At 47.6% G+C, this 26720-nt stretch overlaps 1 protein-coding gene across 4 annotated transcripts in view; it reads right to left on the reverse strand.

The window, feature by feature from the left end:
• Positions 1–26452, reverse strand: part of LOC137658787 (soluble calcium-activated nucleotidase 1-like) — a 117184-nt gene extending 90732 nt beyond the window's left edge. For 3 of the 4 annotated variants that reach the window (XR_011047430.1, XM_068393830.1, XM_068393821.1), the window contains exon 1: positions 26136–26300. The gene's annotated coding sequence lies outside the window, so the exon portion shown is untranslated. The other variant, XM_068393844.1, reaches the window with a different exon arrangement.
• Positions 26453–26720: the final 268 nt, after the last annotated feature.

The raw sequence follows: 26720 nt of genomic DNA on the forward strand, positions 1-26720 counted from the left end.
ATGTCCAGACATCCTGATCGCAACTTGCTGCGAAAATCCTCTCTCAGCGAGGAGATGCTGGATAGTCTCCAGGCGTGAAGTCGCAGCGAAGCTACGGCTTTGTGGAAGATGTTGGCATGTGGTTGTCTGAGTAGATTGAGTCGCGGAGGGAGTTCTCTCGGAAGTTCCGTTAGGAGTTGCAGAAGGTCCGGAAACCATTCCGCGTGATGCCATAGCGGAGCTATGAGGGTCATTGAAAGATTGACCGATATTCTGGTCTTGTTGAGTACCCTCCTCATCAGACAGAACGGGGGAAAGGCGTAAACGTCGATGTTGTCCCACCGTTGTTGGAAGGCATCTTGCCAGAGTGCCTTGGGATCCGGGACTGGGGAGCAGTACAGCGGAAGTTTGAAGTTCAGAGCTGTTGCGAACAGATCCACAGTCGGGGAACCCCACAAAGTCAGGACTTTGTTGGCTACTAGATGATCCAAGGACCACTCGGTACTCACTATGCGAGACGCTCTGCTCAGGTTGTCTGCGAGCACATTCCTCTTGCCTGGAATGAAACGTGCCGATAGTGGAATCGAGTGGACTTCGGTCCATCTCAGTATCTCCACTGCAAGATGGGATAGCTGCTTCGAAAAGGTACCTCCTTGCTTGTTGATGTAAGCCACTACTGTGGTGTTGTCGCTCATCACCACCACAGAGTGACCCGCCAGGTATTGTTGGAACTGTTGAAGGGCCAAGAAGACGGCCTTCATCTCTAGAAGAATTATATGGAGGCACTTTTCTGATTCTGACCACAGGCCTGAGGTAGTGTGGTGTAGTACGTGAGCCCCCACCCTTTCTTTGAGGCGTCCAAAAACAGCATCAAATCCGGGGGGAGGACGAGAAGATCCACTCTTCTTCATAGGTTCTCGTCTGTCACCCACCACTGGAGGTCCGTCCGTTCCGCCGATCCCATAGGGATCATGACGTCCGGGGAATCGTGACCTTGATTCTACCGGGACTTGAGTCACCACTGGAGGGATCTCTTCCTGAGGCGACCATTGGGAACCAGACGAGCCAAAGATGATAGGTGACCGAGGAGACGTAACCACGATTGGGCTGGAAGTTCTTCTCGTCTGAGAAAAGGGCTTGCGACCTTCCTCAGCCTTGCTATCCTGTCGTCTGATGGGAAGGCTTTGTGGAGATTGGCGTCTATAATCATGCCTAGGTATACCAGTCTTTGAGTGGGAAGCAGTGAGGACTTCTCGAGATTTACCATGATCCCCAGATCCTGGCAAAGTCCCAGAAGTTTGTCTCGGTGTTGAAGAAGGGATGACACCGAATCTGCTAGGATCAGCCAGTCATCCAGATAACGGAGGAGACGGATGCCGATCCTGTGTACCCACGGTGATATCAGGGTGAAAACACTGGTGAAAACCTGTGGTGCTGTGGAGAGACCGAAACACAGCACCTTGAACTGGTACTCCTTGTTGTCTAGGCTGAATCTTAAGTACTTCCTTGAAGACGGATGGACTGGGATCTGGAAGTACGCGTCCTTCAGATCCAATGTACACATGAAGTCTTGTGGCCTCACTGCTAGTCTGACCGTGTCTGCGGTCTCCATGCTGAACGGAGTTTGCTTGACAAACTTGTTCAGAGCCGAGAGGTCGATGACTGGTCTCCAGCCACCAGACGCCTTCTTTACAAGAAAGAGTCGACTGAAGAAGCCTGGGGACCCATCGAGGGCCTCTTGAAGAGCGCCCTTCTTGAACAGGATCTAGACTTCTGCCCGAATGGCTTGCCCCCTTGCTGATCCCAGGGCAAGGGAGCTCAATGACACTGGATTCGTTGTCAGGGGAGGTAGAGATGTTGTGAACGGGACGCGATATCCCTGACTGATTAAGGAAATCGTCCAGGAATCGGCCCAGAGTTGCTACCACCTGTCTGCGCAACTTTGTAGGCATCCCCCCACTGGTGGACATGCAGGGGGACTGCCAATCCTAGCGTTTGCAGCCTCGGCTGCTCCCTTTAGGATTTTTACCTCCCCTGGAGGACTTTTTGCCTTTCTTGTCCTTGACAAGAAAGGGTTTAGACACCACTGCCTTCACTGCTGTTGTCGGTTTCCTGGTCTTGGTAGGACGGGACTGCTGGGGTGCTGGAGGCTTATAGGGCTTGGATGTCAAAGCCCTATGCAGGAGGGAGTCTTGCTGGGACTTCCTCCACCTCTCATCAGCATGTTCTACGTCTTTAGGCTCAAACAGATTTGTTCCCTCCACGGAAGAATTTCTGAGCCTGCTTATCTCGGTGCTAGGGACCTTCTGATGGAACCTCTCAGCCACCGCATCCCGACGTTTCAGGATGGTGTTCGCCCACAAGTTCGAGACTTGGTGGGCCAGAAACTCGATCGTGCGAGTGCCTCAGAGGAGGAACGTCTCCATAGCTTTCCTGGTACGTTCTTTGGAGAAATCCTCCGAACATATCAGGATACCTAAGGTCCCTAACCAGATATCCAGCCACGAAGTGGCTTGCATAGCACACTTCGCAACCTTCTCCTGGTTAAGGATCTCAGTTGCCGAGAATGAGACCTGCCGGTTGGAGAGTCTCTCAAGAGGGACTCCCCTGGTAAGCTCTTCCAAAGAATGGTGAAGCGTAAGAGCTAAACAAGGCTCCTCCAAGATCTCGAAGTACCTCCTCTGCTGAACGCGAGGAGGTGGGAGAAGCTTGTTGCCGGCACTGGAGCGGTTGGAGGAGGCTAACTCAGAGAGCTGGACCGCGATCTTGTCCCTGGTACTCTTAACCCCCTGAGACCAGGGCAGAGCCGCACTGGCCTTAGATGGTTTTTGAGTTCCAAATACTTGGTCCAAGACCGTGTCCTTGCCCTCTCGAGGGGGAATCTCTGGGTCAGCAAACCCATTGAGAGTCCTCATAAGAGTCAGAACCTGCCAAAATGCATGTTCCGACTCCTGTAGTTCTCCTCCGGATGTCGGACTTGCAGCGAAATCTCATGTCACCAAACGCTCCTCTTGGGGACAATCGCGGACATTCTCCGAGTGACTAGCTGGCTCCGTCCTAAGCCTCGTCGAGGATTTTGGCAATGTCTTCAAGTCCTTTGACTCCCTCCTGGGAGGGATGCAGGACTCCAACAAAGACGGAGGCAAGTTCTTCTCCGTCCCTATCCGGGAAGACTTTTCAACGCGAGGTGGGGTTTCCCTAATTGGTTCGATGGGGGAACGTCTCACCTCACGTGACTCCCCTGAGGATGGGACATCCTCGTCCGACAGGAAGGGCTTACGAGGATACAGCTTAGTTCTCGGAGAAGTCACCGCGTCCGAAGCTCCTTTTTCTCTTCAGAGGGGTAGACGCAGCCAAGGATTTGTGGCCCAATTCAGAGAGAACAGGCTTGAAAGCCTGTACAACCACTCTGATCAGTGCCCCAAACCATGGCTGTCGGCTGACAATTGCGCTGTCAGACACTCCCTCTGGAGGGACAGGGATCGACAGATCCCTGGGAGGAGTTTCCATAGGGGGGTTCGCCTGAAAAGGAAGAAGAAATGTTCCTGGACCTTTCTGGAAGCTCCCCTTCCACCACCAAGCGCGCTGTTCTGCGCTTGCGGGGAGGGGAATGTGGGGATGGCGACCTTGCTGTGCGTTGTCCTGCAGCCTCACGCGCGCGGTAGGGTATTGGCGCTCGCGCGGGGGAGCGTGTTGGGGCTCGCCCGATAGGGAACACCAGGGTTCGCGCGGGAGACTGCTGACTCGCGTGCGCGGGAGACTGCTGACTCGCGTGCGCGGGAGACTGCTGACTCGCGTGCGTGCGAGGCCAGGCGAGTGATGGCGCGTAGAAGCGTGCGCGGGAGACACAGGAGAGTGGGTAGGAGGCTGATTGTGCGCTCGCGTGCGCAGGATCAAGATGATGGACCCGTGGGCGTGCGGGCGAGAGATCGCGCACCCCAGAAGATGTCGTAGGGCGCGCGCGCGCCGGAGATATGTCCCTTGCGCGCAGGCGGAACCTGTGTGCGTGGGCGCGTATCTAGCGGCCGCGTGTCAGGCTGGCGGTGCATTGCTGTTGGAGAGGATGGGCGTGGGTGCACAGGGCGCACGCGAGTATCCTCGTAGGCGCGAGCAGGTGAACGCGCGCAATTGCGCGCTGGCGAGGGATGGCACGCAAGAGATAGCAGGCGGCGCGTTGGCGAGCACTGGAGTGTAGGTGAAGTCTTTGACTTCCCTACAGCGCCCAGATCCGAAGATCGTGAGCGTGCAGGAGAGATGGCAGTACGTGGGCGCTGGCGCACGGGAGAGCGCTGACGCGCAAAAGATCGTTGGCGCGTTGGAGAGCGCTGGCGCGCAGGAGAGCGTTGCCACGTAGGAGAGCGATGGCGCGCAGCGGCGCGCTGGTGAGCAGGTGAGGGCTGGCGCGCTATCTCAGGTACAGCCTTGCATACAGGAGACCGTTGGCGCGCATGATCATCATGGTGCGCAAGAGACGTATGCGCGCGATGGCACGTACGCCCTTGTAGCCCTGTAGGGACCGGTGCCTGACTATCATGATAGACAGGGTGCGTTGGCGCGTAAAGCGCATCAGCAGCCAGGAACGGCGATGGCAGGTCAGCAGGTCTGACGGGTGGAAGGTCGGCGTGCCCTTTGAAAGGATGACCTTCCACCGAAGGGGATCGCGAACGATCCGCAGAGAGGTCCAGGACCGTAGCAGGAACAGTCGGTGATCGGTGACGAGACTCCTCTGCGGCAGACTGCAACGATGATGAAGAACCGAAGAGGCGCCTCCTCACCGATTTATAAGGTGAAGGAAGGCGAGCCTTGTGACGTATGCGCCCTCTGGGGGCCGTAGGATCAGCAAGCTGACCTTCAGCAGTCCTCCGAAGAGGAGTCTCTGTAAGTGAACTCCCCCGAGGGGGAGAATCACCGGCAGGAGAGACTGTTGGACTTAGTTTCTCCCTCGTAGGAGAAACTAAGCCTTCAGCTACTGCGGGATGAGAAGAGGCAGAGATATTAGGAGATACCGCATAGGATACCTCTGACACCACAACATCAACAATTGACAGAGGATCAACCTCTGCCAAAGTAGGTGATTGCTTGACAGCGGCACCCAATCGGATGATGTCAAGAAGAGCTTCCTTGGAGGGCGAACCCTCGAGCCCCAAAGAAGACCAAAGCTGAAACAAATTGGTTAAAAATAAATCCTCCCCCAGGGGAAGAGGTGGAGCTGCCTCGCTAGGGTAGGCAACGCCATCTCTCGAACCCCGAGTTTGGGAAACAGAACCACGGTCTACGCTACCACTCGCCGGTCTCTCAAAGGAGGCCGATCGAGCGGGAGCTTCGGAGGAGGTTTGGGCAATGGAAAAAGTGTCCCTGGGATTTTTTCCTTTCGAAGAAACCTTCGAAAGAGAAATATCCCGCCTGGACTTCTTCTTACGTCGCCGAGAAAACCTCTCCCACTGGGAGGTAGACCACTCCCTACACTCACCACACTTATTACCACTATCACACCATTGACCTCTACAGTAAGGGCAAAGGGTGTGAGGGTCTGTCTCGACTGCCGACATGAATGTTCCGCAGGGGCGGTCGGGTAATCCAGGACAGGTGCGCATGATCGCAGAGGCCAACTTCACACTCAAATCTGAGAAAGAAAGAACCGAAAAGCATTAATGGCTGTCAAGAGCGAGGCGAGGATGAGAGAGGACACGTCCGTCCACCATCTGAGCCAAGAGCAAAGTGAGCTCAAGCACAGGTATGTGTGAGGGGGGGGTAACAAGCTACCCTCCCCTACCCCCACTAACTAGCGATGGGATAGTAAACCCTCGTTAAAATTCTAATGGCTCATCATTTCAGCTACGCCGAAAGTAATACAGTACCCCTATTAAATAGCGTGGTTTGTATTTCAGTTACGGAACAAACAACCATTTGATAGAAAATGTTTACGAACCACTGAAGAATTATGTAAATAGTTCCTGTGACTCTTGGATGTCAAATCACCATGGTTCTACTATGACTATTTATGACAATCCAGATGTAGTTTCCACTGCCTTGCCTCTTGCTGTGACTCTGCCAATATCTTGGCTTGGTTCAAATGTGAAGGGATTTCACCCTTCCATAAGGATATATTTCAGGACAAACCTTTTATGGGTGCATATGTAACAGACGGACCTCTGCCTCATGATCTGTCTGGAATGCAAGCATCACTGGAAAATACTAGCTCTCCTTCCACAGAAAATGCTAGCTCTCCTTCCACAGAAAATGCTAGCTCTCCTTCCAGAGAAAATGCTAGCTCTCCTTCCACAGAAAATACTAGCTCTCCTTCCACAGAAAATGCTAGCTCTCCTTCCACACTTAGGGATGGACAATTAGAGGAGACGGAACTTGTGGCTCCTACTCGTTCAACCTGTCATGTGAATGAGCCAACACCTCCTATCCCACCACCAGTCTTCCTAAAAGGAGAGGATTGCTGTGCTCGAAAACGGTTCTTTCAGAAGCTCCAGGCTAGGGTCTTGGAGCAGGCGCAAACACCTTCTTCGATCCCAATCCTGCAAGCTTAGCTGAACCAGAATGTTTGGTCCCTGCCCCCCCGAAGGGCCGCACCCTTGAAAGAGACAACGTGGTGGATCAAGGAGTCATACGAAGCAGTCCTATATGATTACACTGCCACCAGCATACGACTCTCTTGCAGGACAGACGTGGGACGCCGCACCAACAAATTCTTCAACACCAATACCGCCGCCACCAGAAGTGAGAAGTGAGAAACCAGTGTCCTGCCTCTTCAAAACCCAGTTAACCCACAAGTCTTCTGCCTGGTGGGCAATGAAGATGACTGCCTTCCCTCCTAACAGCACAAAGCTCTTATACTTTACCAAGGCTTCCGGGGTTGACAACCTCGTCAACTTTGCGAAGTACGAGACTGCTCCTACTATGGCCGCAGAATCACGAGGCGAAGAGGGAAGTTTCTTCCACCTTCAATCTCTCTAGCAAGAGGTGCAGATACAGCATTCTCCGGCGTGTAGAACCTCCGTTGACCAGAGAGTGGGGGTGACAGGATTTTGCTTGACCTGCTGGAACAGAATGAATTCTCAGACCCGCAGAGGAGCACGGAAGTGTCGATCAATGATTGCAGTCCTCCCCAAATGCAGTGCCACAGTTGCCTCCCCTAGGCCATTGCACTCACGAATGAGGTCAAGGACCTTCACAAAGTCACAAAGGAACTCTCAGACTCAGGGTAGTTCGCCTCAGCAGGCTTTGGAATGCGGTCCGGGGTCCTCGAGGCATCCCCTGCCTTGGCTAAGGGCAAGGAAGCATGCAAATATTATTATCACACTCTTTAGCCAAGCTTAAGGATCTTATAAGCCCTAATCGAGTAGGATACATTATTACATTATTCTGTTCTTTATTATTGTTTTTCTTATGAAATTCAATTATCAGACATTTGACTCACCAATGCAATATTTTACCCTACCCTTAAACCATGGTTCAAATCAAGTTCCTTAAAGCCCATACTGTACTTAACTATCAGACACAATGACTAGTAACAAATACAAAAACCATACAAAAATATTCATTTTTTTTTTCCAAGTGATAATAGTAAAAAATCACACAAACCACAAGAACAGCAATCAGTAAACAAACTTTCCCTTTCAATCTACAAATTTGTTAACTTATGAAAACCAAGTTTATCCTCAACAATGATTTGGCAATAAAGAAATTATTGGGTGAAATGACAAATTCATAGATAATTTGTATTTTTCCTAACTATACAAACCTTAGCTATTTAATAGGGGTATTACTTTCGGCGTAGCTGAAATGACGAGCCATTAAAATTTAACGTGGGTTTACTACCCACACCGCTAGTTAGCGGGGGTAGGGGAGGGTAGCTTGCTACCCCTCCCCCCCCCACACACACACACACACCTGTGCTTGAGCTCACTTTGCTTGGAGGTAGGACTTCAAGGGGGATAGGGCTGGCGGGCAAGTTTGTTTAAATAGCTAAGGTTTGTATAGTTAGGAAAAATACAAATTATCTACGAATTTGTCATTTTTTCCGTAACTGGAATACAAACCACGCTATTTAATAGGGGTGACTCACCCATTAGGAAGGGTGGACGTTCCTGCCAGTCTGGCTTTTTGGCTTTGCCCGGGGCTCGTTATTTGAGTATGTAAGCACCCAAGAAATAAGGAGTCCCTGCACCTCGCTAGAACCTTGCTACGCAAGGACTGCGGCCTACGCAAGCTGTGTGTGAAGGTATAAAGAAGTGTGACTCGTCCTAGGAAGTTGTTCTGAAGTTCTTTAGATGGAAATTTGTAGACTAGGACTTTCCCAATACCACCTCGTCAGGGTATGGGGACGTAACAGTATTAGTCTTAATACTAGGAACACAAGGAAGCATGGTTTACCCGCAATGGTTTGAGGTCAGCTATGCAGAGAACCCAGGATGCTCATTTCCCCACGAGAGGGTAGGATGAAGAAAAGAATAAGAGCCAGTCAAATCTTTTCATTCACGCAGACTAAAACCGGGTAACAGTGCCCTCAACCTTTTGCTACTTGTCCAATAAGGAGCTTGAGGTATATAACCAGCTGTTGTGCAGCCACCACTGGACGATAGAGATCATATCGAGTTCCTGTGGGTTACGTCTTGCAGGAGAAAGGTTGTGAAAGTCACCTGGAGCATTCACATCCTTTCTTGTAAAACCTGCGTCACAGAGTAACCTGCTAAGAAGGACCAGGGGCATAGTTATGCCCCTGACACTGTGAGTCGTCATGCTGAGATGATGTTTCGGCGATCCTCCTCTAGTCTCTCTCAGTGTTGACAGGAGGAGGGACCCGGGCCGGCTGTTGCCGTTTTCTTTAGGCAAGGTCTCATACCTCACCCTGAGGTACAATAACGGATGATCTGGATCGACTGTTACCTAGTTGAGACTTGTGTAGGATCTGTCACCTCTGGAGACTGTGTCTGGTGACATACTCAGGGACGAAACTGACCCTTGCCTTTCGCCCTTCTCACTGATGGGCGATGTTGAAAGAGAGACCATGAAGTTCCTTAACTCGTATGGTTGCTGTCCGAGTGTGTAGGAACATTGTTCTTAAATCAGGAGGAAAATTGTTGCCTGGTGAAGTGGAACACAAGGAGGTCCCTTTAGGGATCGGAGATTGAACCATGTTCTGAGAGGAAGGTCTCAACTCCGACTGGGGAAAGGCAAGTAGTAAGTCCGTATGAGTTAGGAAAAATCTATCGATGAAAGGGTGTCCCTTTCTTTCAGTATGAAGGTGAAGGATCAAGGTTGAGTGATCAACTTTACCTATTGAAACTGAATAGGGGATCTTTTCCTCTCGCATATACCTGAGGATTCCGCTATTGCTGGAATCGAGGTATCGAGAGAAGAGACACTTTCCCATGACGCCCACCCCACAAGACGTGATACTGCCAGGTAGACTGATGCTGAGGAACTCCTCCAGTATCTAGACATCCTCTTCGCAAAGAGGTATTGGGTAGTCTCCCGGCGTACACTCATAGCAAAGCTATAGCTTGTGGTAGGTGTCGAAGTGGGTTGTCTGATATGTGGAGAGGGTTCTCTTGGAGGCTCTATCAGGAGCTGCAAAAGGTTTGGAGACCTTTCCGCATAATGCCATAGCGGAGCTAGGAGCGTCCTTGATAGGTTGACCGATGTTCTAACCTTGTTGAGTGCCCCTCTCTAGATAAAACAGGGACGAGACGTAAACGTCACTGTTGTACCCACCGTTGTTGCCAGAGAGCCTTGGGGTCTAGGGCTGGTGAGCAGCGGTAGCCTAAGGTTCAGGGGCATTATGAACAGACCCCCTAGTTGGAGGACCTCGTAAAGTCGGGACTTTGTCGGCTACATGGCGATCCAAAGTCCATTCGGTATACCTATCTGAGATGCTGTGCACAGATTGTCGGCGAGCCTGTTCTTCCAGTCTGGAATGAAGCGGGCTGAAAGTGGTACCGAACGGGCTTTGGCCCATCTTAGTGTTTATACTATTAGATAAGAAGATTCTACAAGCCAGATCCTACTTGCTTGTCGATGCGAGTCTCTATGTGGTGTGTGGTGTGTCGTCCATCACATCACTGAGTGGTCTGTTAGGAACCGATGAGGCTGTTGAAGGACCGGAAAGTTGGCCTTCATCTCTTAAGAGATCTAAGTGAAGGTACCTTCGGGCTCTGTCCAGAGGGCTGAGGTCGTGTGGTGCAGCACTATGATCCATCCTTTCTTCTTTTTCTGATTCCAGTCTCCTGGAATGGAAGTCGTTCTCGTTTCGAGAAGGTTTTGGTGGAGATTGGTGTTTAGAATCATTCCCAGATACACCAGTCTCCTGGGAGGGAAGTAGGGAAGATTCCGTAGGTTTATCCTGATCACTGGATCTTGGTAAAAAAGACTTCAGAAATTCCAGTGTTAATGCAAGGTTGCCACTGAGTCTGCTAAGGTCAGTCAGTCGTCCCGAGAGAGCGGAGACGGAAGCCGATCCTGTGAGACCAGGATGGGTGTAATGGAAAGACCGAAGCACAGTGCCTTGAACTGATGTTTCATGTTTGTCTAGACTGAATTTCCCAACCTTCCTAGATGGATAGTTTGGACCTGGGAGTAAGTGTCCTTAAGGTCAGTGTGCAAAAGAAGACCTGAGGTCTTAACCCTCGATCGAACTCCAACATGGAGTGGGCATAGACCCAAAGGGACAGCTCCTTGGTGATCCTTTTGTATGGAAGATTGTCGACGCTGGAGTCTTGACTCGTGTTGCAAAGGAACAGGAGCGATATCCAGTGTAAGGATTCTTCTCTGAGAGAGAATTCTTTAGAAGGAAGGCCACGCTTAGCCTTCCCACGCGTCCTGATGGGATTGATGCTATTCCTTAGAATAGAATTAATCTGGCGAATGTTAATCACTGATTAACCGTTGGGCTGTGCAGTTGGAGAGTGCTCGCAAGTAGCTCCCCGTTGGCAAGCCATTGATGGGGGTTGTCGAACGTTTACCGATCACTTTAGCGTGATGGCAAACGGGCAGTAGCGAGAAGTATGTTGTATAACTTCTGATCTAAGAACTCCAGGAAGCGGTTGACTAGTAAGTTCGAGTCACAAACTGCTAGCAAATAACAGATGACCATGAATCGGTGGTCTGTGCACCGATGGTGAATTTGAGAACAGCCAGCTGATTATGATCCCCCCTGTTTGGTCAGAGATGAGCAAGCTGAAGATGGGCTGGTCAGAGATCACCGAGCTGAGTTCAATGATCAAAGAAGGATGAACTACCCATCGGTGATCTAGTGATCAGCAAGCTGATGACTGGTTATTGACTAGCAATCGATGATTGGAAATGCTAGCAATTGGAGATCGTTAGTCATTGGAGGGACTAGAGGTCACAGATCAGTATTGAGCTAGCAATTGGCGATCTGGTGATCGGCGACCTAGCGATCAGTAAACTGTGAAGTAGTCATCAGTAAACAGTGATCTAGAGATCAGTCTGTTGATGCTTTCCTGTTGGCGGCCGCTGGTCTGTCAAGGAAAAAAGAAACTTTAGAAGAGACAGGGACCAAGGATTCCCCGATTCGATTCCCTTCTAGGATGGAATCTTCGGGATCTTGAATCCTCTGCGGAGCCTTATTCCTCTTTTCCCGGTGGCAATGTTTATGTGCTTGCGGGGAGGAATGGGGGCAATGGTGACTTGTCCATAAAGTTTTACTCCTTTTTACTGACATTTGCGCGAGTTTGGGTGAATCTAGAGCGATGGCACACAGGATGGTGCTGGTGCTTAATATCTGCCTGGAGAGCAGGCAAGCGCTGGTTCTTAGACAAGAGCTGGTGCATTGGATTTGCGAGCCTTGACTCTTTGGCAAGAGCTGGCGTATGAATCCGGGGACCGTAGCTGCGCAGGAGGGCGCAGGAAAGTGAGGAAGATTGCTGGCGTGCCGTAAGGCACTGTGTAGTTTGTGCATTCTCCCTAGAATGCACCAAGCGTGAGACTGGTTGCGCAAGAGTGGGAGCATTGGCACGTGTGTGAGAGTACTACGTGGAGATTGTTGGCGCGTGCGTACGGAAGACCATCGGCACCCGCATGTTGAAGACCGTCGGAGCGCACGGAAGGCGGTGTGCTTGCCCTCAAGATTATTGGAACGCGCACACGCGAAGGACGTCGGAGCGCGCCCACGCGTAAGGCCGTCGGTGCGCTTGCACGGTAGACTATTGGCGCACGTGCAGGATACCATCGGGGCCCGTGCGCAGAAAAAAGTCGGCACGCATACGCGCAATACTGTTGGTGTGCGTGCGGAAGACCCCAGGTGCTCGCGCGGGGGAGAAAGTCGGCCGTGCTCGCGGAACTGTTGCTGTGCCAGACTATGAAGCGCGCGCAGGAGCATTGGCGCTTGCGCGCTTGTTGGCACTAGAACGCTCGTTGGCGCTAGCGCACGTGAAAAATCATCGACGCGCGCGCGGGAGCCCATCGGCACCCATGCGCGGAAGATCGTCAGCGTGTACTCGCGTACCAGAATGTTGGCACTCGCGCGACTATCGGCGCACTCGCGGAAGACTATCGGAGCGCGCGCATGCGGAAGACTATCGGCCCGCGCGGGAAAAATTGTCGGCGCTTGCACTCGTAAGAAGATCGGCGAGCACGCACATGAAGCGCACGCGCGCGAAGGTAGCGGTGCGTGCGGGAAATCATCGGTGCCCCCGCATGGAAGATCGTCGGCGCCTGCGCGCATAAGATCGTCGGCGCTTGTGCGCGTAAGAAGATCGGCGAGCGCGCATGCGGGAAACCATCGGAACCCGCGCACGGAAAATCGTCGGCGCTTGCGCGCGTAAGATCGTCGGCGCTTGTGCACGTAAGAAGATCGTTGGCGCTTGCGCACGTAAGAAGATCGTCGGCGCTTGTGCAGGTAAGATCGTCGGCGCTTGCGCGCGTAAGAAGATCGGCGAGCGCGTTGAAGGGTCAGCTCGCAGGACGATCAGGAACTGGGATGTGCCCTTTGAAAAAGAGCGGGCATCCCCCAATGGGACCGTAAAAGGTCCGTGTTAGAGTACAGGACCGAACTCCAAAGGACCACGTTGTAGCACAAGGTTGAGGTCACTGGAAGGTCTGCTTGATCCTCTGAAGAAGAGTCTCTATGAGAGGCCTCTCCCGCGAACGAGAGAGGTGACTACTTCGTAGAAGAGACTTGAAGACACTCGTGATGACGCCCCTTAGGGTCGTTGGATCAGCAAGCTGACCTATCAGTAGCAATTCTCCAAAGAGGAGTCTCTATGAGTGGCCTCTCTCGCGAACAACAGGTGACACTTCGTATAAGAGACCTGAAGACACTCGTGGTGACGCCCCTCAGGGCCGGTGGATCAGCAAGCTGACCTTAGCAGTAGCAATCCTCCGAAGAGGAGTCTCTATGAGTGGCCTCTCTCGCGAACGATAGAGGTGAACACTTCGTAGAAGAGACTTGATAAGACTGTGCTCCACCTCTGAAGGAAGAGAAACTCAGCAAGGGGGGAGAAAAGTCTGGCTGAAGGGCAGCCACCGTAGTCGAAGGCGATGAATTTATTAAGGTATGGGAAGTTCTCCCTCTGAAGGGAGAAAACCTCACACCTAGGGAGGAAACCTCCCTCGGAAGGGAAGTTGTCCAACCCCTGGAGACAAACCTCCTTTAGCATTCTAAGATGATCTCAAGTGCTGGCATGTTGTCACGGGAGTACTTCTAAGAGAAGGGATAACGCCCATGACGACGTCCTCTGAGAGGCAGCGACAGCAGATTCCCCACGCATGAACAGAACAGCTCTGCTTCGTTGGGACTCTTTAGTCGAACGAAGAAAAACTGCATAGTTAACTGGGAAAATAAAATTAAATAATTATTTTAACAGAAATTCCCTAGGGAGGAACTCCGAAGAGGAACCCCGAGGGAATAACATAAAATAAGAATTAAGTATGCGCCCTCCTTCCCCAGATGACATCCACGGGAGAAGGGAGGGAGCGGAGTAACTGTAATAAAAACAGAATTATAACAGAATTATAATGATCTAAATCATCTAAGAATATTCACTAATAGTGAGAACCACTGACCCCCCGAAGGGAAGTGTTCCCCACGGAGAAAGCTGAAGTTAAAATGCAATTAGATTTCACTAAAAATAATTGAGACAAACAAACGGAATAGCAACCTAACCCACAACGGGAAAGGAGCTTCCGTAATAGTACGTAGTTGTAGTAAAGGTGAACGACCTCGAGTAGAGAGAGACCATAGTCAATCTTAAAAGGCCACATTCCCTTCGCTCAGAATCCAAGTTTCCCGTAGGAAAAGAGGAAAAGCGAAGATAATAGATGAATGAAGAGGGTCCAGGTGATGACGATTCCCCTGCGGCAGCCGAGTTAACGGATATATGCCGACGGGAAGACCGATGGACCAGAGAGGGAGAGGTCGTTCCCCACGAAGTGGAACTGTGGTGGCCTTGCTCTACGCAAGTGTCGTTGTCGTATATCACACACACAGCACAAACACTGAAAAGAAAACTTACTACATTTCTATACACATATATATACATAAACATTAAGAATGTTTATATATATATATATATATATATATATATATATATATATATATATATATATATATATTCACATGTTTATATATATATATATATTCACAAGTATAAGAAAAAGTAAGTAAAAAGACAAAAATTAATGGCAGTCCAAAATAGGCGAGGAGAGAGGAAACAACCGTTCTCGCTCCGAGCCAAAAGTAAAGTGAGCTCAAGCACAGGTGTGTGTGTGATGGGGGGGGGGGTAATCAAGCTACCCTCCCCTACCCCCGCTAACTAGCGATGTGGGTAGTAAACCCTCGTTAAATTTTAATGGCTCGTCATATCAGCTACACCGAAAGTAATACCCCTATTAAATAGCGTGGTTTGTATTACAGTTAGGGAACAACTGTTTTTTTATGTTTTCCCTAGGAAGTAAAAAGGGTAAATTATCAGCAACGTGAAGTGTAAAAAATCTTGTGGCTTTTGACTTTATTGTTGTTGGGGAAGTAATCTCTGGTACCTGTAAGGTTTTTTTTTATATTACATATTTACTATTGAAAATGATATTTTCATTATAAAATAAATTTTTGAATATACTGTACTTACCCGGTGAATATATAAATAGCTGACGTCTCCGACGGCCCGACAGATTCCAAAAAACTCGCGAGCGATCGCCATGAAGGTTGCAGGTGTGCCCACCAGCGCCGACTATCGGCCAGATACCGCATATACTTCTCAACCACTCCAGTTCTTCTCAGTCCGCAGGGTCTCTATCGGGGAGGAAGGGAGGGCCTTTAATATTATATATTCACCGGGTAAGTATATTCAAAACTTTATTTTATAATCAAAATATCATTTTTAAATATTAAACTTAGCCGGTGAATATATAAATAGCTGATTCACACCCATGGTGGTGGGTAGAGACCAGTATTAATACAATAAAGGCATATATGCTCAAGAGTTTTTGACAAATATTTCATAAAAAACAAACTTAAGTATAGGTACCTGGTAAGGAAGCTGACTCTGATGATTACTCTGCCTCATTAGTCCGCTTTCCTCACGAACCCCAGCCATCCTCTCAGGATGCTGAAAGACTCCCAGGAGCTGTTATATCCAGGGCGAACACCCCTATAACAGGACCTCATCAAAACCCTTAATCTGGGCGCTCTCAAGAAACAACATTTGACCACCCGCCAAACCAAAAAGATTGCGAAAGACTTCCTAGTCTTCCGTACAACCCAAGACAAGATTAAAAACATTTCAAGAGAAGATTAAAAGGATATTGGGATTAAGGGAATGTAGTGGTAGAACCCTTACCCACTACTGCACTCGCTGCAACGAATGGACCCAGTGTGTAGCTGTCCTCATAAAGAGTCTGGACGTTTTTCAAGTAAAATGAAGCGAACACCGACTTGCTCCTCCAAAAGGTCGCGTCCATAATACTTTGAAGGGATCTATTTTGCTTAAATGCCACCGAAGTCGCTATTGCTCTCACTTCGTGAGTCTTGACCTTAAGCAAACTACGATCCTTCTCACTTAAATGAGAATGTGCCTCCCGGATTAAAAGTCTAACAAAGTAAGATAACGCATTCTTAGACATGGGCAATGAGGGCTTCTTAACGGAGCACCATAAAGCCTCAGAACAACCTCGTATTGGTTTAGTTCTAGATAAGTAAAACTTAAGAGCTCTAACGGGGCACAGCACTCTTTCAACTTCATTACCTACGATCTCTGAAAGACTAGGTATTTCAAAAGATTTAGGCCAAGGACGAGACGGAAGTTCGTTCTTGGCCAAAAAACCAAGTTGAAGAGAACATATAGCTTTATTCGTCGAGAAGCCGATGTTCTTACTAAAAGCATGGATCTCACTGACCCTTTTAGCCAAAGCCAAGCTTACCAAAAAAAGTGTCTTGAGGGTAAGATCCTTCAGGGAGGCTGAATTTAAAGGCTCAAACCTGTCTGACATTAGGAACTGTAGGACCACGTCTAAGTTCCAAGCAGGAGTTGAAATACGACGCTCCTTAGAGGTCTCGAAAGACTTAAGGAGGTCTTGGAGATCTTTGTTATTTGAAAGATCCAAGCCTCTATGCCTGAAAACAGAAGCCAACATGCTTCTGTAGCCTTTAATGGTGGAAGCAGAGAGGGAGCGACCGTTTCTCAGATACAGGAGAAAATCCGCAATCTGCGCTACAGAGGTACTGGAGGAGGAAATAGAGGAGGACTTGCACCAATCTCTAAATACCTCCCACTTCGACTGGTAGATCTTGATGGTAGAGGATCTCCTAGCCCTCGCGATCGCTCTAGCTGCCTCCTTCAAAAATCCTCGAGCTCTTGAGAGTCTTTCAATAGTCTGAAGGCAGTCAGACGAAGCGCGGGGAGGCTTTGATGAAGTTTCTTTACGTGAGGCTGCCGTAAGAGATCCATCCGTAAAGGCAGACTCCTTGGAATGTCTACCTGCCATAGAAGTACCTCTGTGAACCATTCTCTCGCGGGCCAGAGGGGAGCAACCAACGTCAACCTGGTCCCTTCGTGAGAGGCGAACTTCTGCAACACCTTGTTGAGGATCTTGAACGGTGGAAATGCGTAAGCGTCCAGGTGAGACCAGTCCAACAGAAAGGCATCTATGTGGGCCGCCTCTGGATCTGGGACTGGAGAGCAATAAGTCGGGAGCCTTTTGGTCAGCGAGGTCGCAAGAGATCGATGGTGGATTGACCCCAAGTCATCCAAAGACTCTTGCACACATCCTTGTGGAGGGTCCACTCTGTAGGGATCACCTGACCTCTCCGACTGAGACAGTCCGCCAAGACGTTCAACTTCCCTTGGACGAACCTCGTCAAAAGCGAGATGTTTCGATCTTTTGACCAGATGAGGAGGTCCCTTGCGATGACGAAAAGAGCGTGGGAGTGAGTGCCTCCTTGCTTGGAGATGTAAGCCAGGGCCGTGCTATTGTCCACATTCACTTCTACCACCTTGTTTCGAAGCAGATTCTCGAAACTTGTCAGTGCTAAATGGACTGCCAACAGCTCCTTGCAGTTGATGTGAAGGCTCCTCTGGTCTGCCGCCCAAAGACCCGAGCATTCCAGACTGTCCAGAGTCGCCCCCCAACCCAAATCCGACGCGTCTGAAAATAACACATGGTTTGGGCTCTTCACTGCCAGAGACAGACCTTCTCGAAGTCTTATATTGCTGTCCCACCAGGCCAGGCAAGTCTTGACTGGTTCGGAGATCGGAATTGAGACCGCCTCCAAAGTTTTCTCCTTGTTCCAATGGGAGTCTAAATGGAACTGGAGAGGGCGTAGGTGAAGTCTCCCTAGAGAGATAAACTGTTCCAGGGATGAAAGCGTCCCTAGGAGGCTCATCCAGCTTCTCACAGAGCAATGGTCTTTCTCTAGCATGAGACGGACTTTGAGCAAAGCTTGCTCGATCCTGTTGGCAGATGGAAAAGCCCGAAAAGCTAGACTCTGTATCTCCATCCCCAAATAGAGAATCGTTTGGGAGGGAGTCAGCTGAGACTTCTCTATGTTCACCAATAGGCCCAACTCCTTCGCAAGATCCAAAGTCCACTGTAGGTCCTGCAGACAGCGATGACGGGACGACGCTCTGAGTAACCAGTCGTCCAGGTACAGGGAGGCTCTGATCCCCGACAAATGTAGGAACTTTGCTACATTTCTCATGAGCCTCGTAAAAACAAGAGGAGCAGGGCTGAGGCCGAAGCACAGTGCTCGGAATTGGTACACCACATTCCTGTATACAAACCTTAGATACAGCTGAGAATCTGGGTGTATCGGAATGTGGAAGTACGCATCCTGCAAGTCGAGAGAGACCATCCAGTCTCCCTCTCTGACTGCTGCTAGAACGGATTTGGTGGTCTCCATCGTAAACTTTGTTTTGACAACAAAAACGTTGAGAGCACTGACATCCAGCACTGGCCTCCAACCTCCTGTGTGCTTTGGAACTAGGAAGAGACGGTTGTAAAAACCTGGGGATTGAAGGTCCGAGACTTTCACCACCGCCCCCTTCTCCAACAACTGAGACACCTGCAGATGTAATGCCTGTCTCTTCGACTCCTCTCGATACCTGGGAGAGAGGTCTATCGGATAGATTACTAGAGGAGGTCTCCGTACAAAAGGGATTTTGTAACCCTCCTTTAGCAACAAAACAGACTCCCGGTCTGCACCCCTCTTCTCCCAGGCCTGCCAGAAGTTGGTCAATCTGGCCCCTACTGCTGTCTGAGGACGTGGGCAGTCAGACTCTGCCACGGGAGGACTTAGATCCTCTCCTCTTACCCCTCTTACTATCGGCACGAGAGCCTCCCTTACTGGGAGCTCTGCCACGAAAGGGCGGGATAAACCTTGTCGCTGGAGTATCAAATTTAGGTCTGTTGACATAAGAGGACGAAGGTACAGCCTTACGCGCAGACGTGGCCATCAAATCATGAGTATCCTTCTGCACAAGAGACGCTGCGATATCCTTAATCAGCTGCTGCGGGAACAGGGCAGAAGACAATGGCGCAAAGAGTAGTTCTGACCTTTGACAAGGAGTGACACCTCTAGACAGGAAAGAACAAAGAGTCTCTCTCTTCTTAAGAACTCCTGCTGTAAAAGTAGCAGCGAGTTCATTAGAGCCATCTCTAATAGCCTTGTCCATGCAGGACATAATTTGCACAGAGACATCACGGTCTGCTGACGAGATCTTCCTGCTCAAGGCTCCCAGCGACCAATCCAAAAAGTTGAAAACTTCAAAGGCCCGATAAACTCCTTTGAGGAGATGATCTAGGTCTGAAGAGGACCAGCAAACCTTCGAGCGTCTCATGGCCAGACGACGAGGAGAGTCTACGAGGCTTGAGAAGTCTCCCTGGGCAGAGGCAGGTACTCCCAAGCCGAGAACTTCTCCCGTGTCATACCAGACGCTCGCACGAGAAGCCAGTTTGAAAGGGGGAAAAGCAAAAGCTGACTTCCCCAAACTCCTCCTGGTCGTTAACCAGTCGCCCAATAAATGCAAAGCTCTCTTAGAAGAGCGAGAGAGCACTAATTTTGTGAACGACGGAGTCGAAGAAGCTAGGCCCAGCGTGAACTCCGATGGGGGCGAACGAGGAGCAGCAGACACAAAATGGTCAGGAAAAAGGTCCTTAAAAATAAGCATGATCTTCTTAAAATCAAGAGAGGGCTGAGCAACTTTAGGCTCCTCTCCGTCCGAGAAAGTCCCCAAAGGAATATCAGTTGGAAGGGGATCAACGACTTCCTCATCCGACGGAACTTCGTCCGACAACTGCCGAGTCTCGCGATACGGAGAGACATGCCGAGGAGGCAACGCTTGACAGGCTATGTCAACATGCGACGGAGCCGCAGCAACAGCTGAGGTAACGACGTCACGCCGCGACTACAAAGACTGAAAGTCTTGTGACTGACAAACAACAACAGCCTGAGTAGACTGCCGTTCGACATCACGTCGAGAATGCATTGACTGCAGGGTCTGAGCAGGAAAACAACACCTGACTGCGGTGACAGACGTTCAACGTCACGTCGGGGCAACGGAGTCAGCCGACGAACGTCAGTGCGGGGCTGCGGCGACAGCTGCTGAACGTCACCTCGAGACTGCGGCAAAGGGGGTTCCACGTCACGTGACTGACGTGAATGACGAGGAACACGATCAGAATCGCGTTTAATAGCACTAGAAACGTTAGCGCTAACATCATAAGGACGAGAAAACACTCGTTTAGGCGGCTGAAGGCCAGAGTCACGCTTATCGTACTGGTGAAACGCAAGCAAAGGATCTTTACGAACCTGCTCATGTTCGTAAACCTCCATTAAAGAGGAAAGTTTAGACTGCATGTCCCGCAGGACAACCCACTTCGGGTCAACGGGAGTCGGAACGGGCCGTGACGTCGGTAACGTCTGTGCATGCAACTCATCGCACCTACCGAGACCCTCGGACTCCGTGTCACGCTTTCGCTTAACAGGCGAACAGCCATCCGATGACTGAAAGTGGTCAGAGCTGCCCCAATGGCTACAGCCAGGACGCTGGACCTGTCCTGAAGGGACTGACTTGCGCTTTAAGGGTCTAGAAACTTTACGCCAAGGTTTCTTATGCGGCAAGTCATCGGAAGACGAGGAGAACTTAGTCTCCCCCGTCTTATGGTAAGGACGTTCTTGATGAGAAACGTCTGATACCATAGAGGGAACGTCTGTACGTCGGTTTACACCTCTCGCTCCCTTAAGTCCTACGACATTCCTTCTCCCTGGTGCAGGGGAGCCTGAAAGAGGTCTCGGACTAGGGGAGCGACAAGCACGAACAGACGAACCCTCGGTCGCAACACTAAACACATTTTGCGCACTTTCCACTTTACCACTTTGATTTTCTACTTTACCACTTTGACACTTTAACAACTTAACATCGGACATAAGCTGGTTCCTGTACGAGGCTAAGGTTTCAACCTTCTCACCTAATGCTTGAATAGCTAAAAACATATCGCGCATTGAAGGTTCATGAGTGCTATAGGGGGTTCAGAAACTACCACTACAGGGGAAGGATTAGGTTCAGGGGCATGGGAGGAGGAAAATTCTAAAGATCTAGATGAGCTTCTCCTCACCCTATCTCTTTCGAGCTTACGAGTATACTTTTCATACTCTAACCACTCGAATTCCGACAAAACCACGCACTCCTCACACCGATCTCCTAATTGGCAGGATTTACCCCGGCAATTAGAACAAACAGTATGAGGGTCGATAGAGGCTTTCGGAAGACGTTTGTTACAATCTCTCGCACATTTGCGATATACAGGAGAAGGGTCAGCCATTATGAAAAACCAGAGAAAATCCAAAGTAAAGCCAAGTTCATCAACAAAAAACACAAACAAAAAACAGTTTCAAGAGTTTTATTGAAGAAACACACCAACACAGCGAAAGCCAATAAAACAACCAAAACCAAGTACAGTAGTACCTCTACATACGAATTTAATTCGTTCCACAACCTACTTCGGATGTAGAAAATGTTCGGATGTAGAAACGAATTTTCCCATAAGAAAACATGGTAATTCATTTAATTCGTTCCTCAGCCTAAAAACCCATAATAAATCCTTAATAAATGGCTACACATAATTACACATAACAATACTATAACTGCATAATATGAAAGAAGCATGTAAAAAAGATAATTATTAAGAAATAATGAATAGAAAATGTGTTTTATTGCCACTTTACCTTAGAGACAGACCAACGCAGGTGTAGGATTTGCTACGCCAGAGGGGACGGACGATCGGCGAGAAGGTAGACATGGTGTTAACATGTTCTTTAAATAAATACTCTCTCTCTCTCTCTCTCTCTCTCTCTCTCTCTCTCTCTCTCTCTCTCTCAGAAAAAAAATTAATAGACGTCTCTAACACTAACAGTGAAGAAGAACAGAGAGAGAGAGAGAGAGAGAGAGAGAGAGAGAGAGAGAGAGAGAGAGAGATTAAACAAAAATGTGTTGTGTACATATGATTTTTAACAGCGTTAACAAGTTGAAAGACAGTTAAATGTAACTAAAAAAACATCAGCTAATCTGAATTCTTTAATTAACTAAAACAAATATTGATACAAACACACTCGTGTGCGTATGCGCAAACACACACACACGCACGAGGAGACACGATTGGCGAGGAGGTAGAGATGGTGACTGCGATAACATACCGTAACTTACACTACGGAAATTTTGATCTAACTTAGCTTAATTATTTTTTTTTTAATTTTTATATTTCATATTTTTTAATTTTTTTTTCTTTTGATTTTTTATTTTCATCATTTTCAGTGACGAGTTACGGTATGTGACCGTCTCTCTTATTGCGTAGCAATTTTTGCACCTGTGTGTGTGTGTTTGTGCATACGCACACGAGTGTGTTTGTATCAATATTTGTTTTAGATAATAAAGGAATTCAGATTAGCTGTTATTACTTTCTTAGTTTCATTTAATTGTTTTTCAACTCGTTGACGCTGTTAAAAATCATATGTACTCTAAACACATTTTTGTTTAATCTCTCTCTCTCTCTCTCACTCTCTCTCTCTCTCTCTCTCTCGGAAAAAAAATAATAGACGTAGACGTATCTAACACTATAACAGCGAAGAAGAACGAGAGAGAGAGAGAGAGAGAGAGAGATTTTATTTAAAGAACATGTTAATGCTATGTTTAGAGAGAAACAGAAAAAGAGAGAAGTCTTATTTAAAAGAGCTTGTTAATGATATCTTGGTTTTCTTTGCTTCACTTTTTTCTTTCTTTCTGTTCATCACGCTGGCCCTTCTCACAAATGATCGTTGCCAACAATCTCTTTGTCCTTTATCTCTATCAACAAAAGGCGTTCTATCTCTTCCAGGGTATTGCTACGATGTCTTGTAATAATGGTGATCCCCTTCGATGGTTATTTGCTTTAATGGCTGCCTTCAGCTTGATGATCTTCGAGATCATAGGCCTATTCCGGCCATATTATTTAGCCATACAGTATCACTCACATGCACACTGCTCTCATGTTTTCCTATAATTTCTTGCTTCAATTCTAATGAAAGAATTGCCTTCTTCCTGTACTGAAACTTAGCTTCTTAGGCACCATGATTATAGGTAAAATCAAAGAGGAAATGTGAGAAAAGGAAGAAAATAAGCACTGTTAATAACAGACCAAACAGAGGACAACCACACGATACACACAAGAACAGAGAACTGAGCACTCGACGCTCAATGGCGTAATGTTTACTTCGTGTGTCGAAATAAAATTCGGGTGTAGAGTCAAAAATTTGCTCGAATTTTACTTCGGATGTTGGAAAATTGGGATGCAGATACGTTCGGATGTAGAGGTTCCACTGTACTTCACCAATTCAGTAGAAAACTCGAGGTCTAGAGCGAGCGGAACCAATGTTGTCGGTGACACCGACAGAAAAGAACTGGAGTGGTTGAGAAGTATATGCGGTATCTGGCCGATAGTCGGCGCTGGTGGGCACACCCGCAACCTTCATGGCGATCGCTCGCGAGTTTTTTGGAATCTGTCGGGCCGTCGGAGACGTCAGCTATTTATATATTCACCGGCTAAGTTTAATATTTAAAATTTAGAACAAACAATAAATTCCCAAACTTTTTATGATTATGTACAAATAGGTTTTCATACTTCAGCCACTTTCTCTAATATTCCTTTCAGTTACACCATGGCTGTCTTGTGCGTACGATCTAGAAGGTTAAAGTTGTCTGGTTTCAGTTCCAGTTTCATCAGAATAGATGCTCACCAGAACGTCAGCCGGGCAAGCCCAACTTTGCACTGTGGTGCCGAACCACAGCAGTGGCCACCCCAGTAAACAGCTTAAGCTTGGGTCCCAGACTGGGATCGATCTGCTGCCATGTGAATGCTAGGCAAACACGTTACCACTGTACATACTAGAAAGGAACAAATGTAATAATTCTAAAAGACTTAGAATGCAAAACCATACCTAACGTCACTCATTCATTGAGATTTGATCCATTCCACTTATAGATGGTTCCCAGCCCCTGCCAAAAATAATTTTCTTTAAAAGCATGTATACTAATTTTCTCAAAGCCAAACAGACCAGTGGCATATACACACACTTCCCAAACTCATAGCCTGGAATATGTAAAAAGCACACACACAAACAGTCAACACTGTTAAGAGGACACGGGGATACCTTCTATGCAGTAAGGCATGATGTGCATAGCGAGGAAGAGCAAATTCTAGAGCCTCTATGACACACTAGGTCAGGTTAGGTCCATGGACCATAATTAGTTGTCTTTCAGGGTACCTAAGTCAGGTAAGGAATCCACATTCTAAATTAGCTGTAGAGTTGAGATAGTATACACACCTACATTAGGTTAGGTTAAATAAGCTTAGAAATGGATACATCCCCATATTTGTATGAGTGGTTAAGAATTAGCGATGACAAACATGAGTATATTGCCAACTGTTTATAGTGAGGTTGATGCATATATGCTATTTCAGAGTGGTGTAATACACAGCAAGTTTAACAATATCAATTGGACAATTAAACTACCCAAAGGGGTCTCACCGCAATTATTTTATATAGATAGTAAAACAGAAAGGAGTGGTTTGCACCAACAATGGTCAGAAATGTATGAAACACAAAGATAACCATTTGGTAAAATGTATATTGGGGTGCATGTATGATAGCGGCCACCTGCCAGAAGTGAAACAGGTTACGAATCAAACAGGGTGAACTAAGAATAGGGCAGAATAAGGGGAGTCGTGGGGGGTTGTAGGTTCGGTTAGGTTGGGATGTTTAAGTTAGGTGGGAAAGTTTAAGTTAGGTGGGAAAGTTTAAGGTAAGTGGGGAAGTTCAAGTTAGGTGGGGAAGTTCAAGTTAGGTGGGGAAGTTCAAGTTAGGTGTTGGAAGTTCAAGTTAGGTGGGAAAGTTTAAGGTAAGTGGGGAAGTTCAAGTTAGGTGGGGAAGTTCAAGTTAGGTGTTGGAAGTTCAAGTTAGGTGGGGAAGTTTACATTATGTGGAGAAGTTCAAGTTTAGGTTAGGTGGCATTCTTGTGTAGAGGTTTTAAAGAAAAATGGAGTTTTTGTAGAACAGCGGCCACGTTTTACCTACTACTAGAAAATGGGAAATAAATAACCTCTTTTCTACTCACGGGGGAGGAACTGGTCGCTGATATACAAAGACTCGTATATATTTCCCATATTTGGAGAGAAATTAACTGTATCATAATTGAATTAAATGTTAAAATACATATATCTACTTGACTAGCCTAACAGCATAACACTAGCACTGGCTACATTTAGAAATAAAGTATAAGATGCATAAGGCTAATCTTCCTAGTTTGTAAGTATGAATATATAATCAAATTTAGGTAAACCACAAACTAAGTCTCTTAGTTTACAATCTTGGAAAGAGGGGTAGCATAGCCATAGTCTTGGCGGTATTGCCGAAACAAAGTTACTAGCTAGCAGTTAAGCTATTTTAATGGTTCTATTATGCAGTAGTTCAGGTCAGGACAAGATTTTCTATTAAAAATATGGTAATATTTCGATGAGAGTCTCACCCAGCGCCATTACCACTTGCCAGTATATAGGAGCTTGATCTTTTTCTTGTTTCGCAGGCAAAGCGAGCGCACGGCAGAGCAAAAACCATTAGATTCCGGTAATATTTCAATAGTCCTTAATGCTTTTTGCTCTGTCGTTAGCTCCCTTTGCTCGCGAAAAAGAAAAACTTCAAGTTCCTTAATGGTTTTTCCTCCGCCGTGAGCAAGCTTAGCTCGCGTAAAGAAAAACATCATCAAGCTCCTTGATGGTTTTTACTCAGCCATGAGCTCGCTTCGCTCGCGAAAAAAAGAAAAACTTCAAGCTCCTAAGCAATGACAAGCGTTAATAGCCAAGTGGGACTCTAGCAAAAATATTACCAATAATACAGTTTTACCTAAGGGAAATTCCAGTTTTCTTCGAAAATGACATTTATTTTTGGGATAATAAATACTTAGCGAGATATACCTTAATATATACGCCGATAATGGAGGCTACCCAGTTGGGAACCGGGTTTTAGGGTAGGGAAAACAAATATAGCCTTTCCTAAACATACCATACCAATATATACATTATCAACAGCCACAGAATATCTAGCCCACACAGGCCAACATTTGGGGTATGGCCTACACGAGGAAAACAAGGATTTAGCCTACCCCTAAGCGCCGCAAATCTAATCAAGACATGGCTGGCTGGAATTCTATAGATGAGACAAGGGCCTGACGTATATACGACCACGAAGACTAAATCACTACTATCCTTTTATTACGTTATCTTGTTATTATAACACAAAAGTTTCAAGGAGATGTGTCACTTAGCCGACGAAGACGTCTAGAGTACCTGCTTCGCTTTGTCACTGGTGACGTATTCCACACGTCAAGAACCAGAGACGTTGATGTATTAAGTTGATGGTTGGTGTATTAATTATACTGTATTACTAGAAGGTGCTACTTTGAATTCGTATCATGATGTATTACTGCATCATGCAGTAAGCCTTGAGTAGAAAGCAATTGACATATTTTGTGAGCCGTTACACTTAAGATATCCTATTTCATATATCAGTTTTCGAATAAAGACAAAAATAGCAACATTGTAATTTTATTCATGCGTATATTTCAAATAGAATCAGTAGGATAGAATATAATACAACAGCTATTTGTGTATAAGATATATTATTCAATTTTTCCTGCTAAAACTGGATGTTACTCCACAGTGTTGCCAGGTACGGGAATTTATTCCTA

This window comes from Palaemon carinicauda, chromosome 1 (assembly GCF_036898095.1).
Source record: "Palaemon carinicauda isolate YSFRI2023 chromosome 1, ASM3689809v2, whole genome shotgun sequence".
Lineage (NCBI taxonomy): Eukaryota > Metazoa > Arthropoda > Malacostraca > Decapoda > Palaemonidae > Palaemon > Palaemon carinicauda.